This window comes from Amblyomma mixtum, chromosome 4, assembly GCF_055824585.1.
Source record: "Amblyomma mixtum isolate Tamu chromosome 4, ASM5582458v1, whole genome shotgun sequence".
NCBI lineage: Eukaryota > Metazoa > Arthropoda > Arachnida > Ixodida > Ixodidae > Amblyomma > Amblyomma mixtum.
The window spans coordinates 27,460,791-27,466,790 of record NC_143015.1 but is presented as its reverse complement, the minus strand read 5'-3'; the positions used below and the strand labels follow the sequence as shown (position 1 = coordinate 27,466,790).

General features: G+C 47.7%; 1 long non-coding RNA gene across 1 annotated transcript in view; it reads left to right on the top strand.

The window, feature by feature from the left end:
- The first annotated feature begins 607 nt into the window (after nucleotides 1-607).
- The window catches only part of LOC149345984 (uncharacterized), a 43,763-nt gene continuing 38,370 nt past the window's right edge, over nucleotides 608-6,000 (top strand). Inside the window, exons 1-2 of the long non-coding RNA XR_016292044.1 lie at nucleotides 608-850; nucleotides 3,711-3,905. This is a non-coding gene — a long non-coding RNA (uncharacterized LOC149345984). The remainder of the gene's footprint in view (nucleotides 851-3,710; nucleotides 3,906-6,000) is intronic.

The window sequence follows — 6,000 nt, the reverse complement described above, 5'->3', positions numbered from 1 at the left end:
AGAGTTTTAGCAAAGCGGGTTTACGGCCAGCGGAGCGGGTTTACGGCCAGCGGAGCGGAGACGCCACTGCGCAAGCGCAGAACGCTGAGGCGGCGAGCGGGTTTACGGAGCGATTTTTACGCCCGCTGAAAGGCCCTCGCCAGCGCAGTCATACGCAGCGCGCAGGCGCGCTCTGGCGTGTCTGGGTTATCCAAAATGGCAGCCGCTAGCATGAACGCCAGCAATACCGTCTCGTCGGTTACGACTGCGGCGCAGGCCCATTTAGGAGCCAAGAAGCCTCGCAGATGCTACACAGCACAGGAGGATATTTGTCTTCTACGAGAAGTAGCAGCAACGAGGCCATTTGGTGACGACCTTAAGTGGATAGCGGTAGTTACAAACGTTAAAAAAGCTATAAACAGAGAACTTACGCTGCGTGGTGTGAAGGACAGGACTGATCTTCTTCTGGGATACTGGAGGCAACAGGATTCAAAGAATCTGAAGAAGTAAGTTTTGTTTGCGTATACTGCTAAACAGTTGTAGACTGTCGTTCGGTTGTTTATGTGATGCGCGTATTTTGGCATATTCAGGTTGGGCACGGAGGAGGAATATACTGAAAAAGAACAGATCCTGCAGGATTTATCAGATTATGCCCGGGCTGTCAACTACGAGCCCCGAATAATTCCCCGCAATGGGAGCAGTGTTGTTGACAAAAAGAGGCAGCAACTGGCCAGCAACAGCGCTACCTCTGCGAAGAGGTCCGCAATGAATGCAGGAGCAAGTAGCAGCAATTCGGCGCAAGGAGCAGCTGGTTACTGCAGCGATTCTGCGGCGGCAGCTACCCAAAGTTGCCTGTTAGGAACAGTGGATGGTGAGTTTTGACGCGTGCGCCCAGTGTCGCATTTTTCTGCTTTTGATCTTCACCACACAAATTTTAAAGTGCATGCAGAACTCGGAACATGTTATGAGTCTGTCTGCTTGTGCTATATGTGTTTCTACAAATGAAACAGCAATTAAAAGGCTTCGTCTGTGTCATGCTTACTCCTGACTTTTATCCTTTAGTAATTTGACTGACGGATGAGAGACTATTTGTGGTATTCTTTTTAATTTATGTAGCTACACTGCCAGCCTCTTTGAAAGGGGCTGTGGCAGGTTTAGTAAGGTCGCTTTTCTGCAGAGGGAACTGTCACACGGACCTTTCGGGACTGGAAAGAGGCGGAATGGATGACCCCTCGTTAAGACCTGAGACCCGATGCTTCCAGTCAGACGACAATGGGGAGAAAAATGCGGCAGCGCGCGTGGTCGTGGCTACGCTTTGGCTTTTCGGATCCCTCTTGCCGTTCTCTGCATGCTGTGCTTTAGCCGCGGATGCGTGTATACACGGCTCCGCAGAAACGACGTCATTTTCAAAAGCCGGCAGCCCTTGACAGTTCGAAGTTGACCCCTTTTCCTCTACCCGTTGTTAGTTGATCGTCAACTGGTGCAAAAAATGGTCGGCCTGGGCTCAGTGCGCATAAAGAAAGTGCCTTTGGAGGCAGCTTGTGACAGTACGCCATACTAATAGAAAGTAAGCCAGCCTAACACAATGGTTCAGAACGTGACATGCAGCGATCATACTTGTTATCAATCAACTCGACGGCACCATGTGCTTAATCAATAGTGAAATTAGAAGCACACTGGAGCCTGAGATGTATATTTAGGGACAGCAGAAGACACATGCGTTATTCATAATGTTGGCCGTTTATATACATGTTGGCAACACGACAGAGAATTTCAAGTGATTGTAATTATGGTATTGATTAAAGATCAGTTTATTTACAAAGCATGGGAGGAGGCGGCTCGAAGGCTAGTCATCAGGGAGAGCTCCTGTGAAGAATCTGATAAAAATTATCTGAAAGGTAGCAACAACTCCTGCCTTTAAATATAAAAAGTACATAAATGCTCAAAATGCAGTCACATTTATTAGAGTGGAAAAAGAGAACAATTGTTTAAATTTAACTCTGAGGATACAGATGAGAAATCAGTGAAAATTTGATCAGCAAAACAAGGTCTGGATTACAACAATGACAATGCAGTACTGAACATTAAATGCAATATAATGCTGAATAGTAATAGGAGAATGATTTTGACATGTGTTGATTTTATTATTCGACTCCTGTGGCTTGTAAAACTTAATACCGTATTTACCCAATTCCAACGCGCACCTTTTTTCGGGGAAAATACGTCTCAAAATCGCATGCGCGTTGGATTCGAGTGCAAACCGAAACTGCCCCATAGCTGCCCATCGTCATCGCCATTATACGATGTGGGAGCTCACTAACTGCTGGAAACATGGGAGCACGTTTGCTCGTCGTCGTCGTTTTCTGCGTCGCAGGAGCCGTTTTCAACCGGTGTGGCGCTTGTCATTGGTCGCGTGCTCAGCGACCACGGACCGCGTTCACGGCGACGGTATCCCGTGCACTGCCGCGGGCGGACGCCTCATCACTGCCGTTGCACGATCAAGATACGCGGATCGAAGAATATGTTGATGAAACAACGGTTATCGGAAACGCGTCATTTCGGCGGTAAAGTTCCAAAAACGATGAGACTCCTTTCTGTTTTGCGGCCGACTCTCTGACAGAGATTACATCGTCCGCAGGCGGGGCACGCCGCGCCGCTGACAAGGTCGTGCATCATGCCGATCTCACAGATAACAGCGCTCCCGCGCCCGTTTTTACAGTCGAAGATCTTTATCTTTCGCTCAGACGCACTGACGAAGTCATCGATGCTCTGCAAGAAGCATCGCCGTTGCCGCAGTTACGCCTAGCAGCAGACGAACCTCCCGTAACCGGAGCTCTCCGCTTGCGCTTGGGGCGTCTTCCTTTATACTGATGCTTTGTCAGGAAATTGCGTCAGCAAAAATCTCGTTTCTCAGTCACATCCATAGCGGAGATAGGAGAAAAACCCGGGCAGAAGCGTTGGTTCACGTCTCGGTGGCGGCAGAACGAAGAAAGAGCGTCTGCGCCCGACAGTGCGGTGGAATGCTCGTAGCCAATGGAACGGCTCCGATCGTACCACGTGATTTGAAGGGCCAGTCGCGACGCTCGACTCGGGCGGGAAACGATCTTTTTTTTCGTATTTTTATCAAGAATGCGCCGCTGCCGAAGTGGCTTCTCGTAGACGATGGGTAGGCCTACTTCCCCGCGAATATTCAAGAGCGGGCGACGCCGTGGAGCGAAATGCCGCGTTCCCGAAATTCGGTCAAATTCGCACTTTCGCGAGCCACCGCGAGTGCTTTAATTGTATTGTTTACTAACTTCCCATTGATTATCGGCTTTGATTTTTTTACACATAAAAGAAGAGGCTTGGGGGAATACAAAACGCAAGAAAATACAAAATCGACTTTATCGAAAAAAATCGCGGTTTTTTCACCCGCATCTCCCCTTAAAATATAAAAACGGTTGCAAATTATTTTCATTCGTGGAAGTCACATGCACGTTAGAAGCGGGGCTTGTAGTTTTTTTTTTTTATTATTACCAATATCGGGCGCGCGTTAGAATCGGGGCTTGAAATTTTTTTTTTTTTTTTGGTGCCGTAAATTGGGTGCGCGTTGGAATCGGGGGCGCGTTGGAATTGGGTAAATACTAGGTGGATGTGAGTGTGTTCATTTTCACGTGGATCCAGTTGCAGGAAAAGAGGCTATTAGGTTGGCTACTATCATTTTCGCCTTTTTTTTTTTGCTCATGCATTAGAGTCAGAATCCCCTGCTGCTCCTCAACATATACGACACAGAGCCTCCAGTAACCCCATCTGCTACTGCTACTGATGGAGAGGTTGAGGAGCACCAGGCAGAAGAACAAGCCTCACTGTCAACGAATGGTTATCAGCAGCCGCCGCAAGTCTCTGCAGCACAGCCACACCAGCAGTCGACGACAGTGACTTTAAAGGTAGGCTGGCCATACTGAATATGTATGTGAATGCATGGAAAAGCTACGTTTTGATCACAGTGCGCATATAATGTGGATTTTCCAGACTCCTGCGGTATGCATTATAAGCGGTATATACTGTACCTAAAAAAACTAAAGAAGAAATAAAAGGAACAGGAATACAATTTTCACAGTGGCGCTCGTAGGCGCTGCATCAACAGAACTGGAAAAGTGCCATCAGCAGACGAAACGAAACATTCGGGTAGTTGGTTTTATAGGTTCATTGTACGCCGGAAAAGCGACGATTGATATACAGATGTGTGGCAAGCTATTTTGTGTATTTTGCAATGCGGTATTTTCTGGCCGAGATAAGCATAGGCAGCTTTAGGAAAAGACTTTGATAAACATAAACCCTTCCACGCGCTATTCGTTTCAGCAATGCGAATCTGGATAAGAAGCAGCATGCTTAAGCAGCTTGCCATGAAAGTGCAACTCAGGAGAAGTTGAAAAAATTCAAAAAAATTCATGTTAAACATGCGATTCACTGCTGACACATCAACTGTGTGCATTACGAAAAGAACCAGTAAAGCTAGGTAAATGCCATGCGCTGCGTTCTCTTGTGTTGCAGATCTCAGTGTTTTTTACAACAAAACCATATGATATATTTTTTTTTTAAATGATACCTCAAAGGCCCCTGGTATGGGGCATTACATGAGGGCGTTGCATTGCAAGATGCTACTGGCCTGTGGGCCTGCGATCTCCAGAAACTATTCGTGCTGCGAGCATTCTGGCCTACCCTCAGCGCCGCAGGTTGCCGGCCTCATCGTGAACACGGCGTTCAAAAAACGAGACCTTCAGCAGACAAGGACGCTCCCTTCCGAGAAACCCGCAGCTTGGTCACGCGAACACTGCGTTCGAAAACGCGACGGGGAGCCAGTCTGCACCTTCCAAGAGCCTGGGGCCCTCTTTTCTTTTTTGGGTCCGATTCTTTAAATAAAGACCCAATTCCTAACCTTCACCGAGTCCACAGCCCATACCTCGCAATAAACTGGTTGGCAGCGGTGGGATAAGGAAAAGGCTGGTGGACAACTGCTGACGAGAGAGCGCCTTCGAGGATCCGGGATCAACGGAGCTCCGCTACGTGGCTCAGGGAGTCACCTTCGTCGCAGCGTGAAGGTCAGGCATGAAAATAACTGCTCAAAGGCAACCTCGACAATCTGGGATCGCCGCCGACTTTTGGGCTCGCGTTCCTGACTTCGGAAGGCACGGTGACCATGCGGGTTCCTGGTTGGGCGAGTACTGAAGCGACTACGTATTGCCAGGTGATATAGAACTGGGTTCTATCTGAGGAACAGACTGCATTTGATCACCATTGGGTGTGTGATTAGTTTAGAGACTTTGTAGTCGGCTCTCGCCAACCATGGATGTAAAGAAATTAAGTAAAGACGAACTGCTGCTGTTGGCAGCTGAACTTGGTTTAGAGGTAAACCAAAGTATGAGGAAACCAGAGATTCGCCATGCAATTGAAGAGGTGAAGTTTGAAGAGGACGAGATAATGGACGCTTAGGAAAAGATACGCCGTCTGGAGAAAGAGAAGGCTGATGAGAGAGAAGAGCAGAAAGACAAAGAAAAGAAACGAGCTGAATTGGAAGCTGAGAGAGAGAACAAAAAGATTGAGCTCGAAATGGAGAAGGCGGGGCTTGAACGGGCAAAGTTAGAATGGGGTGAAAGTGCCGCCACACCTCAAGGGGTAATAATAAGATGACGAATTTGCTTCAGCCGTTCAGAGCAGGCGAAGAAATTGCTCTCTACCTCGTCAATTTCGAAAGGATGTGCAAGAGACAGTCCATTAGCTGCGAAATATGGCCAGAAAAGTTGATGGCATTGCTCTGTCAGCAGGTTGTGGCTCGCTTGAGTTCTAGTGAAGTGGGTAACTATGATCTGGTGAAATCAATCCGGCTCGCGAAGTACATGATCTCCACAGAAGAGTTCAGGAGGAGATTTCGGACATCCAGAAAAATAGAGAATGAGTTTTTTAAATTTGTCTCCACTTGAAATGACAACCTTACGCAGTGGGTAAAAAGCTCAAAGGCAGGGGACGATTTCTAAAGGCTAA